This window comes from Pteropus vampyrus, unplaced genomic scaffold (assembly GCF_000151845.1).
Source record: "Pteropus vampyrus isolate Shadow unplaced genomic scaffold, Pvam_2.0 Scaffold465, whole genome shotgun sequence".
Classification (NCBI taxonomy): Eukaryota; Metazoa; Chordata; class Mammalia; order Chiroptera; family Pteropodidae; genus Pteropus; species Pteropus vampyrus.
In genome coordinates this window covers 1,156,625-1,169,177 of record NW_011889246.1, presented here as the reverse complement: position 1 = coordinate 1,169,177, position 12,553 = coordinate 1,156,625, and the positions used below count along the sequence as shown (strand labels likewise).

The following is a 12,553-nucleotide window of genomic DNA, read 5'->3' as shown; positions in this document are numbered from 1 at the left end:
TACAAGAACTCTGGTCAGACTTGGTTCAAATTCTCACTCTAAAACTTTCTAGCTGCTTGGTCTTGTCATGTTAGTTAATCTCTCTAAACATCAATTTCTTCATCTGGGAGAGTAATAATAGTATACACGTGGTGGCGGTTCCAGATTCAGAGGTGTTAGGAAGGAGTGCTTAAGGACTCATCTAGAAGCTGCATTTCCAGATTCAGTGCACTGTTCTTTTTGTCTTATGAGAATGCATGTTTATTTGAGGTGGCTGAAGGAGAATACAGGGTTGCTAAACTCCCCCAAAGCAGGCTCCATGAGGCTGCCATTGTACTTACCTTACAGAACTGCCATAAAGATAAAATGTAAGGCAAATGTGATTCTATCATTTCCTTGTTTAAAACTCTTCAATGGTTTCCCATTGCTCTCAGGAAAAAGACCAACATCTTTAACACAAGGTACAAGACCCTGTAAACCCTGGTTCCTCCTATCACTCAAACCTTCTTTCTTACTCTGATACTCCTTTCTTCTGCAAGTTCCATGGATGTACTATATGTCCATTTGTCATAGGATTTTTACATATGTTGTCCCTCCATACTCCTTAGTTCTTCATGTCCACAGGCTAACCTGATCTTCCACCACTAGAATCTCTCCTCTTTAGGGTAAGGCTCCCACTATTCTCCCTGCCTGGACCCACTCTGCCTTCACCCCATATCTACCTCACTCTCCCATCACCCATATCCTCCCTGGAAGACAGAGAGTTGATTTCCAGGTGCCTTAAACTTCAGCTTCCCAACATAAGAATCATTCCTGGGCTACGGAAGTAAAATAAGAACACAAAGACTTCTTGGGATGGAGAAAGACAGCTACTCCTCATTCACTCCTACAGAACTAAGAAAAAAAACCATAAATTAATATCCTGCCATAATTATTTCATCAAAAGCTGGTTCCAAATTTTATTCATAGCCATTCATTACTAATGTAGGAAAAAATGTTTAATGTTTGAGATTCCTTTTATATATGTATTATCTTTGCAAAATATTACTACACGTCCCTTCAGTGAAAAACCAGTTCTTTGATCTGAGGCCTTTAACCAAGCACCTTTTCCGAGAACATTGCAATCAACAGAACTATGCAGGCCTACCTCAGAGATATTGCGGGCTTGGTTCCAGACCATTGAAATAACATGGGTATGGCAATAAAGTAAGTCACACAAGTTTTTTGGTTTCCCAGTGCATAAAAAACTTATGTTTACACTATACTATAGTCTATTGAGTTTGCAATAGCATTGTGTCTAAAATATCAATGTATATACCATAATTAAAAAATACTTTATTGCTAAAAATTCTACTATTGTCTGAGCCTTTAGTGAGTCATAATCTTTTTGCTGGTGGAGGTCTTGCCTCGATATTGATGAAAATATAGGATCTGTGAAACACAATACAGTGAAGTTCTATAAAAAAAGGTATGTCTGTATTTACTATTGTTTGTTTTAATTTATCCAGAAGAAAATATTGAATTATCAGTTTCTCTGAATGAAAACCAAAAGCACTTGGAAAACAGGAGACATTATGGCAAAACACAATAATGTTTTTTTTTTCTAAAATAGTCAAAAGAATTGCCTTAAAGCCTCGGCAGTGTGATGTCACCTCCTGTCTCCTGCGCTCTAAAATTCAGTTGGCAATAAGGAGCTACGTGATTTTTAAAAAATATATAAACACTGATGATCAGAACGTTGAGGAATATTTGTGTTGTTCCACATGCAACTTTATCTTCTGAAAGGCTAAAAGTAGATATAAAGAGAATGATTATGATTTTCCCTCAACTGATTCTATCTTTTCAGTTCTTGAGAATTAAAAAAAGAAAGTTTTTCTTCACATTGGGTTTTAATAATGTAGGGTTTCAGAATGAGTCACCCGAAGATGTGCTTCTATGGTATGCAGATTTTTTGGAGCTAAAGGAAACTGAGATCCTGGGGGCTCAAGAGAAACTTCTGCCTCTCCTCTTAACTACTTAGAATAATTTGAATTATGGCCCTTGCCCATAACAGGAGATTATAAGAGATAACATTGTTTGACCTAACTATATGGCAGGGCAAACTAGTAATAACTGAATATCTATTCTTCTTTATTGTCCTGCAATGACCTTCCTCTGCTCTGAAGCCTCGAGGTGATCCTTAGCTCAGAATGTCATATATATGTCATTTTCTCTTTCTGTCTTTGAACCTCTCATGCACATGCGGTCTCTGACTCTTTCTTGTATGTGAGGTTCCCATATATATGTATGTAATTGAATTTGGTCATTTTCTTTTATTAATCTATCTCATGTCGATTTAATTATTAGATCAGTCTATGGCCATGCCACCTTGAACAAGCCCGATCTGTCTGATCTTGGAAGCTAAGCAGGGTCAGGCCTGGGTAGCACTTGGATGGGAGACCACCTAGGAAGACCAGGTGCTGTAGGCGTAAAAAATAAAAAATAAAAAAATAAAGGATTGTAAGCTGACAAGGTCCTTGCAATTTGTGAGATCAAACAAGGGTTGCCTCTCTTAAAAAATAAAAAAAATTTTTAAAAAATTATTAGATCAGCTGAAAGAACCTTGAGGATAGAAGATCGTTTCTTCCTCACCCACAGTAACTTAAAAGAGACTGAAGTTCATGAGAAAGAACATCATAATAGCACAGACTACATAGTCTTGAAGGATTGCCATGTTGTCATTAATCACATTAGTGTTCTGGCGGCAGCAGTAAAATTGTGCTTACTGAAACTGTTCTGCTGTTGTCATTCTTAATTACACTGAACGCCACATCTACACACAACCACGGGATATACAAGCATTTAATCTCATCTGGTAATCAGCAGGTTATAATTAAAATTTTCTAGGGAGGTAGAGAGTAGGGGGCAGCAATACTGTTGAGCTTCCAAGATTTATCTTTGTAAATCTGTAAGCCAACATTTTCTCATTGCCATATGATAGGCCAACAATTACCCAGAGCCAGGTGTCTAGAATGGTTGCATGATTAGCATAAGACTTTATTTCAACTGCAGGGTGGAGTATTCTCACTCTCCTAGCAATAAAACATTAGACTCAGGAATTGCTCCCTTCCAGAAAGGGAAACTCAGCAGCCATGTTTGTGTCATGTGACTTTCCCCCTGGCTAGAGATAACTGGATTAGGTAGAGGTGGATGCTTGACCTAAAATGCTCTTAATCATATCCCTTCTCTCAGTGATTTGGAATTGAGAAATCTCTTAGAAGGAAAAGATATAAACTTGAGTATTCTGAGATGACCATCATAACCCATCACATGACTAGAGATTCAGAGAAAGTAGATCTAGGAAGAGAGATAAAAGTCAAGCAGAAATGCTTGAAAACAAAAAAGAGAGGGGAGAAGGGGAGAGAGTTCGGCAGGTTTCCCATGTTTCCTCCAACCCAGCTGTCTCCCTGCCTTTGGGTTCTGTGAGTCACTACTATATTTTTATAATAAATTCCCTTACATGATACTTGAAACCAGAATTCCAACTAATACAAGCATCCATCTAGTGGTAACCTTTTGTTAAGAGACTAGAGAGTAGTGTTTATCAACCCTTTTATGGAAGTGTTTATATTTTAAGTGGGTTTTAAAATCAGAATCCTTAAAATATTGTTATTATTGGCAGTGATGGAATTAGAAAAATTCAGTGACTTTTGAAAGGCCTTCGATCAAGTTGAATCCCACAGATTCTTAGAAATATATATATCTTTTCTCTAGTTTCGGACAAATAGCAAGTTTTTGCTACTGTTTGTGAGATCATTGTGGGGTTTTATTTGTGGGCAAATGGGTCCCAATTCTGCCTGTGTCCACTCCTATCATTGGTGATCAGTGCAACTAGTTTCATCTGCAGAACCATGACAGGAAGGAGGAGTCCTCCTACAGGGGATTGCCTGGGTCACCAGGACCCAGTCTCTTGTCCGGGGTTCCCACCAGAGAGTTTCGCTGGCATCTTCGCTGGCATTGGGTTTGTGCTTGGGTGAAGTGCTACACTGTGCTGTGTTGGCCCATTGTCTGGACATAGATAGAATATGCTTCTTCTCAGTCCCATTCATAAAAAAAGTTTATCTTTTCATGTGTCTGTTTTCCCAAAAACATAGGCACAAAACTCATACAAGTGTCTTGCTTTCATTCATTCATTCTTTCAACCATTAAATCAGTACATACTGAACACCAATCAGAGCTAGGTGTTGAGATGGGCAAACTGTCAGTCAGAATGACCATCCTGGGGATACCCCAGACCATTTCCCTTTGACTTTTTCCATTCTTCCTTCTTTTCAGCTCTCTTGGTTTCTCAACATCCATCTCCCCTCCCAAATTTTATCCTCATTTGTCTTTTCTTGCCATCTTGGCCTTGCTATTTGGAACCCACCTAGGAAACAAGTCCAGGGCTCTGATCTCTGAGGTAATAAAGCATATTGATTTCCACAGTACCTGGAAGGTTTTTGATGTTAGGGACATATATTTTCATCTTTGTATCTTCGGAACCCAGAAATGTATCTGGACATGTTGCTGAAAAAAAATGAATGGGGCTGTATGACACACATTCAATTAGCAGGAATGTATCAATGCTAAGTCTCCCACGCCCCTATTGAATGTATTCCAGCATTAGAGAAGAAAAGAGAGACCAGAGATGAGGGTAGAAAGACTCCATTTTCTAGAAGCCAGAGGTTCTGTGTCATCCATGGCTGAGCTACTTTAGTGTTTACTATCATTGGAATCCTTTGAAACTGTTATTGTCTCCTTCTCTGGTAAAAGTGAATATTTCATCATGAATGCCACTCTATTTCTAGGACTCACCATGTTCTATCCTCTTTGGTAACAATACTTTAATTTCTCTCTGTGCCTCTTATTTGTTACTTTTACTAAAAAAGATAAAAAGCATCATTGTCAGTCTCAGTGCCTTTGGAAATGACCCTATCCCTTCAAGCCACAGACTCTGCTATCCGTTTACTTTGGCATCAGCCACCAGTGGCTCTTTGTAATAAGATCTGTGGCCAAAATTGCTATATGGCTACCTATAAAATTTACAGTAATCTCTTCAACGCATATTGACCAAATCACTGAGATAGCTTGCAACTCATGGTTGTCAGCCCAATCACTATATTCAACATTCATTTACCAGCTATCCAATTCTAATATGATTTTATACCTGAAACTTATTTCATATCCTGCATTTACAGTTGGACACATTCATTCCACTTGTGTCTCATCAATCCACTGAGTTTTAGAGAGAATTTTTTTGCCATAGCTGCTACCTTAGGAGATAATGACGTGCAAATCTGAACTGGACTCTGAAATGCTCACTCCCTTTACTGTGACATGTGGGTTGACTATGATGACATTAAATGGGCCAGAGACATGGCAGACAGACATTAGACTAATTTCCTTATTCTTAAGGAAATTCTGTAAAGAACTCACAGGCTTATGTAACTATATTTGGTATCTAGATGAAGTGAGAAAAGTAGAAACTCGAAATTTGAAAAAAAAAAACCAACCATAAAATCATTTAGTGGTATTTTCTCATTATGTAAATAAGAAAAATGCAAGCTCACAGAAGTTGAGTGAGTTGCTAGGGCCATGTAGATAGCGACAGAATCAGGAATAATTATGGATTTTCCTTTAGTGAATGAAGATTTAGTGGTCTACTCTTATTCAGAAATCCTGGGCCTCTCATAACAAGGCAAGGCACAACTATATCTTCTATTGAATGCAAAGATCCATTTTCTTCCTTTAAATTGTTTACAGTTCAGCCTAAAACAGCAAAAATGGCATATCAACAACCAAATTGGTATTAGAGCTATGCAAAAAGGCTATTGTAAAGATAGTTTAAATCCAGTGTACAGTAGAGCTAATCATATAGAAGGTTTTATTTAGCACATCCAAAAGAGACAGAGTAGCAGCAACAGAAGCAAGAAGAATAGGAGTAAATCCAAAGTATCAACAGTTAGTACTGTTTAAGCATGGAAAACAAAGCTTGGTGTGGAAAAGAAGAAAGAAGGAAATCTGCAACACGCAAAAAACGCTAGAATTCTTTCTTTCTCTTTTTAAGTTGCCAATAACAAAAATTAATTGCAAGCAGCAGCAGCAGCAGCAGCAGCAGCAACAACAACAACAACAACAACAACAACAAAACCTCCAAACCCTTCTAAAGGCTACAACCAGAAGCAACACTGTTTACTAAGAAGTCCAGAGGAAGATATCAGTGGCTAGATCAGCATCTCAACAACATCAGCAATGACTTGGGTTCTTGCACTCTTTCTCCTCCCCTTCCTCAGTGTGTTGACTTTTCATCCTTACGGTTACCACCCATGGTAAAGATGGCTGCTGTGTACTCCAAACATCTTTTCCCTCAAGTTAGTGTCACAAGCAGTAAAGAAAGGAGCAATACTATGTCCACTAGTTCTCCTTGTATGGCTATATTTTATTAGGAGGTAAAATCTGTCCCAGGATTAGCAGCCTCCCTCTTTTATCCAGACTCGGCAACATGGATACCCTTAGCCGTAAGAACAGTTAGGACCCTGCATAAGGGGCAGAAGGGAATGGGATTCCATGACTATGTACAACTATTAATCCATTGGGTTGGAGGAGGGGCCTACCTTCTCTGAGGTCAATAGATTTTCTTCCACAAATCAGGGTTCTGTTAATAGGAGAAAGGAGAGATATTAGATAGGATACAACAAGTGAAGCCACAAATGTACAGAACTTGCTTTATTATGAAACTGAATTTAGAGGTTACTGCCTTCAGATAATATCTCTTACAGGCCTTTGTTTCCTGATCTCAATGGTTTGGGGTTACTGAAGTGAGCCTCCATTTCCTCCAAGAGGATTTTTCTTCTTGTTATTCAGGTCTGCATGATATCTGCAAATGCCTTTACTGTGTATTTTTCTTTTGACTCCTAGTCCTTATATCAGTTAAATTTGGTAGAAAAAACAGACCCAAAATAAAGTGACTTAAAAAAATAAAGCAGCTATTTTTCTTGGTACAAGTACAGAAGTAAGTAGTTTAGAGCTGGTATGTGGCTCTGTACATAAACTCCTCAGGGATCAAGACTCTTGTTGCTTTTGCATAATGCTCTGAAGATTGAATTTTAACCAAGATGGGTACTCTAAGAGTAGCCAACATATCTGCATTTGAATCAATAGGAAGGAGGTTGAGAAAAGATAAACTTATGTCCCATCTGTTTTATAAGGATGGTTGCCACATTATACTTACTCTTACTACCATTAACCAGCACTTAGTCACATGTAGCTGCAAGGGAAGCTGATAAATATTCCTTATTCTGAGTATCCATGGGTCCAGCTAGGATAGGATATACTATTATCTAAAATGTAAGAGTTCTATTTGTATGAAGAAGAGACTGGTTATTGAAGGACAGCCAGCAGTGTCTGTCTTCCTCTCCTCTCTTTACTTAGTTCACCTGAGCCAAGTCAGAAATTCTTTTGAAATTGAATCCAATGCACTAAATCTCAATAGAGATATAAACAGATTTCATGGAGCTGTTAGCATCAAATGAAAGACTAGTCATTAATGAAAAGCATATCTGCAACCAGGATATACACATTCTAATTATGTAGATCTTAGGAAAATACCTCTGCTTTTAGCATAAATAAATACTCATAAGTATGAGTTTTAGGACTAAAAGACTAGCTCAGGATTTTCAAGAGCAATTGAATGAATACAAGATGTTAACTCTGCCATTTTGATTCTGTGATATTTGTGTATATAAACAAACATTTAAATCAAAATTATACTTAACATCAATAATTTTTCTCATAAAAAGTATTTTCTAGAAAACTGTTTCTTAAATGACAGCATCCTGAACACTTATGGGACCCAATCAAAATAGATTTCTCTTGTGAGAACCTTCTTGATAGACCTTTGAGATTTATCTTTAAGAAGTAATATGCAAATTAAGGTAAGCCGAAAGCAGGTTGGAGCAGACATTACCTTCAGTTTGCTGGACTGGATATTTCACATTTACAAGTTGATGAATTCTTTTCATCTAAAGACCAATACTGTATTTAAAAATGTGTAAAGACTGAAACTATGAAAGCAGAACTAGAAGTAGAGAGTAAAAACAAAATGGCAGTGAGTTTTGATTATTTAAATTTTCATTTTTAACCTATTTTTCTATGCGGAGTGGTAATTACCAAATTATGATTGAAAATTAAACATTTGTGACATTGCTGTGTTTGTGTATCAGGAAAATAAAATGACTTAAAATTTACATTTTTCGACGTCTCTTCAGATATGAGAAAATTACACAAAAATATCAGATTTAAACCAAAATATTTCAGATTTAAACCAAAGCATCTCTACTATAGGATGGCACTTATGTAATTATAGTTTTAACTGTTAGACAAAAAAACCTTCACAGAAAACAACCATATTTGATGTAAACCAGAGTCAAATTGATTTCTTTTTTTTAATTACATTTTTTATAATAATTTACTTTGTAAAATCTAACTTTTCCTACATAACCATGAGAAACAGGTAGAAAGAAAAAAAGACTGTTGAAGGGGATCTTTATTCTTATGAGTACAAACAACAATATAAAGTGTCAGCTGAAGCATGGTCATGGTTGGTACTGTATGAATGCCTCAAGAAAAACAAGATAGCTCGTATCAAGTGATTTGTTGTCTTGGCTCTAGTTGTTTGTTTCAACAGCGATATACAGAATTTTAAGTGCACACTTTTCCAGTTTTCTGAGTTCTTTTTACTCTGGATGGTCAAAATGGGAAAACTTTTGCATATCAACCAACTCTTTATAACTAGTAAATATATATATATAACAAATTTACCAGGCTCTTGACTTCAATCCAAGCTTTAAAATTATATTTGAAATAATTTAATATAAAAAAAAGGTTTTTTTCTGGAGAAAATTTCATCATGCCAATTTAATCAATTTTATACTACGGTTCAACTGTTTCTCATTTTTTCCATTAACTAAAATTATTTTTACTGGAATCAGTTCTCATTCTTTTACATGTAAACCTTACACTGATGTTACAATTCTGTATTATTTTTTTCTCTCCACGACAAATTATAGAGGTTCTGACATTATGAACTTTTTTTTGTGTGTGGTTAATTAACCAAGACCAATTTTTTTCTACTCAAACTTTGTAGATCAAATTTTGTCAGGAAAATTAGATTTTCCACTAAGTTTTAATAAATAATAAATTTTACCATGTCTGTTTTTCTCAATTTTCCCTGTTTTCAATATTACTAATCAGCAGTTATTTTTCAGTCAGTTTTAACTCTATAACAAAACTGTCCAGTTTTAGCCACTGTTAATTTCACTTTGTATTGATTATTTCTATCAAGTTTTTCCTTGTCAACCTTGTTACAGTATCTTTGATATTAAAATAGCAGGCAAAAAAACCATAAACACAATAAAAACATGGGAAGTGGACCTGAACAGACACTTCTCCATGGAGGACATAAAAATGGCCAACAAATATATGAAAAGATGCTCAACATTGCTAGCTATTAGGGAAATGCAAATCAAAACCACAATGAGATACCATCTCACAACTGTTAGAATAGCTGTAATCAACAGGACAAGTAATGAGTGTTGGAGAGGATGCAGAGAAAAAGGAACCCTCGTACACTGCTTGTGGGACAGCAAATTGGTACAGCCACTATGGAAAAAAGTATAGAGTTTCCTCAGAAAACTGAGAATTGATCTACCACATGATCCAGCAATCCCTCTACTGGGTATTTACCCCAAAGACTTGAAAAAGCCATATCTGAGAAGATATTTGCACACTGATGTTCATAGTGGCATTATTCATGGTGGCCAGGACATAGAAGCAACCAAAGTGTCCTATGATAGATGATTGGATAAAGAAGTGGTGGTACATATATACAACATAGAAGCAACTGAAATGTCCTATGATAGATGATTGAATAAAGAAGCGGTGGTACATATATACAATGGAATATTACTCAGCCATAAGAAGAGATGAAATACTGCCATTTGAGACAACATGATGGACCTCGAGATAATCATGCTAACCGAAACAAGCCAGACAGAAAAGGTTGAAAATCACATGATATCACTTATATGTGGGATATAAACCTAAAAGCAACAAATGAGCAGGACAAACAAATAGAGACTCATGGATATGGACTATAGACTAGTGGTTACCAGAGGACTATAGCATAGTGCTTACTAGTTGGGTGGAGGAGGAGGGGGGAGGTAGACGGGGTAAAGACGGTCAAATATAGGGGGTAGGAGGAGGGTGAAGTGGGTAAAGGGGATCAAATATATGGTAGCTGAAAGAAACTGGACTTTGGATGGTAAACACACAATAGAATATATAGATGTCAAATGATAATGTACATCTGAAAATTATATAATTGTATTAACCAATGTTACCTCAGTAAACTTAATTAAAAAAAAACACAAACAATTCTAGGCAACTATTATGACATATACGGTTGCTTTATAAAACAGAATTTTACAAGTGGAAAAGATCTTAGGAATCACCTTGTTCAATCCTCTCATTTTACAAGTGAGAAAACTGAGTTGTGAAAAGGTTAAATGACTTGTTCAAAGAGATAATGAATGTTTGAGCAAAGACAGTGATTAGTAAGGATGGAGTCAACTGGCAGATGTGATAAGTATTGAGTTCAAGATCAGGATGTTTTGATTGGACAGTAGGAAAGGAAAAGGGATGAGTCTGGGATGATCCTGGATCATCTTGGGCAACTGAGTAGATACTGATAATGTCAACTGAGACAAAGAATATTTGAATAGGTTAGGTTTGAGAAAGGGAGTAGACAACAAGTTCAGTTTTTGTCAAGTTTGGGACACCAACTGGACATTTAAATGGAAGTTGAGAATTTCAATAAGAAAGTTTTAAAAGTTTTGGGTGGAGAGACATACTTGGGAGTTATCACTCTATAGGTTGTAGTCATATGAACGTAGACAAAGTCACCACCCTGGGAAAATATCCACTAAGGAGGCAAAGTTGTGGCCTGCAGGTGTGTGTGTGTGTGTGTGTGTGTATGTGTGTCCAAAACAAAAGTTTAACAAAATTTGAATCAGTGACCAATGTTTAAAATTTGGAAGATTTCATGTAAGTATCAGTATACTGATTTCTCTTTAAAAAATGAGAGGATCTGATATCATAGGATTAGCATTCCTGGTGGACAAAAAATTAACTAGAGCTGAGTAGGGAGACCATGAACTCCAGTTCTCTATAGTCTCTATCCATGAGCTTCATTCTTTTGTGTTCATTGCCTGGGCACTGCAGAGGTTTGGATTTACAGACTCTGATGTAGCATAAGATCAAACGGGGAAAGAGTTCAGGAAAAAGAAAAGAAAGAGGAGCCCCTTCATGGAAACTGAGGAGACATGGTCAGAAAGGTAAAAGGAGAACCAAGAGGGCTTGGTAAGAATGGGATTCAAAGGAGGAGGAGCAAATCTTATGAAATATTAGAAATTGCTTTAGCTATATTATCTAGCTATTTGCCCAGGCCTAAAATTTAGCAGTCATTTTTCGCACCTTTCTTTTCCTTATCACCCTTATCTAATCTATCTCCATGTCTGTAATATCCACCTCCAGATTATTTCTTATATTTGTCCATTTATCTCCATCATTTCTTAACGATCATTGCAAGAACAACTGTTTTTTCTTTTTCCTTTCTTGCCTTCCAATAGCACATAGTATATTCAGCAGCCAGGCTAATCTTATAAAACCAGAGCTTGTCACCTACGTGTTTAGAACTCTTCACTGACTTCCCATTACAGTTAAAAGAAAATCATGCTCCTTATAATAATCCAGAAAATCCCTGCAAGATCAGGACCCTCCTTGCCTTGTTGATATTATCCTCCATCTTCCCCTAGCCTGCTTTCTTACTTTCTCAAAGGCATCACATTCTGTCCCCTCCGCACAGCTTTCAAACATGTTGATCCTTCACGTTGAAACTTCTTGATTCATCTTCCTCCAGATCTTTACAGAGCCAGTTTCTCTCCTGAGTTCAATGAGCTCCTCGGAGGGCACTTCTTTGACATCTCAAACTAAAGGGGCACCCTCCCACCTTTAGTTTTTCAGCAACTGATTTTCCTTCCACACACTTATATTCTCTAAGAAAGCATATGAATTTGTTGAGACATTCAGTTGCTTTCTCCATTAGAAGATAATCTCCGTGAGGCTAGGCACAGGGTCTGTTTCGTTCTCCGTCGTACGTCAGATTCTGAGTGCTTGCCTGGTACGTAGGACTTTAATAAATTGCGGTGGAATGAATGAGTATGTAAACAGTCGTATACAGCAGAGGCGGAGCAAAAAATGGAAACGTGCACTTTTGTATTTCAATAATATTTTTCTTAAGTGCCCACGACATTTTGCAATTAGAAGTAGTTTGTTGGGTAACAGGGTAACTCTACGAAACCCCAAACTAGCGAAGCTGCTCGTGTTGTCCCTGCCTGCGCCTGCGCAGACCTCCCCGCAACTACCCAGCCCCACTCTTCCCAAGAGGGCGGGCCAGGCAGACTGCGGTCCCGGCGCGCGTGGATGACGTCACTTGGCG

At 37.2% G+C, this 12,553-nt stretch overlaps 1 pseudogene; it reads left to right on the top strand.

Annotated features, from left to right (window-relative positions):
- Nucleotides 1-2,329: 2,329 nt before the first annotated feature.
- On the top strand, nucleotides 2,330-2,447 carry LOC111732529 (annotated as a pseudogene).
- The last annotated feature ends 10,106 nt before the right edge of the window (nucleotides 2,448-12,553 follow it).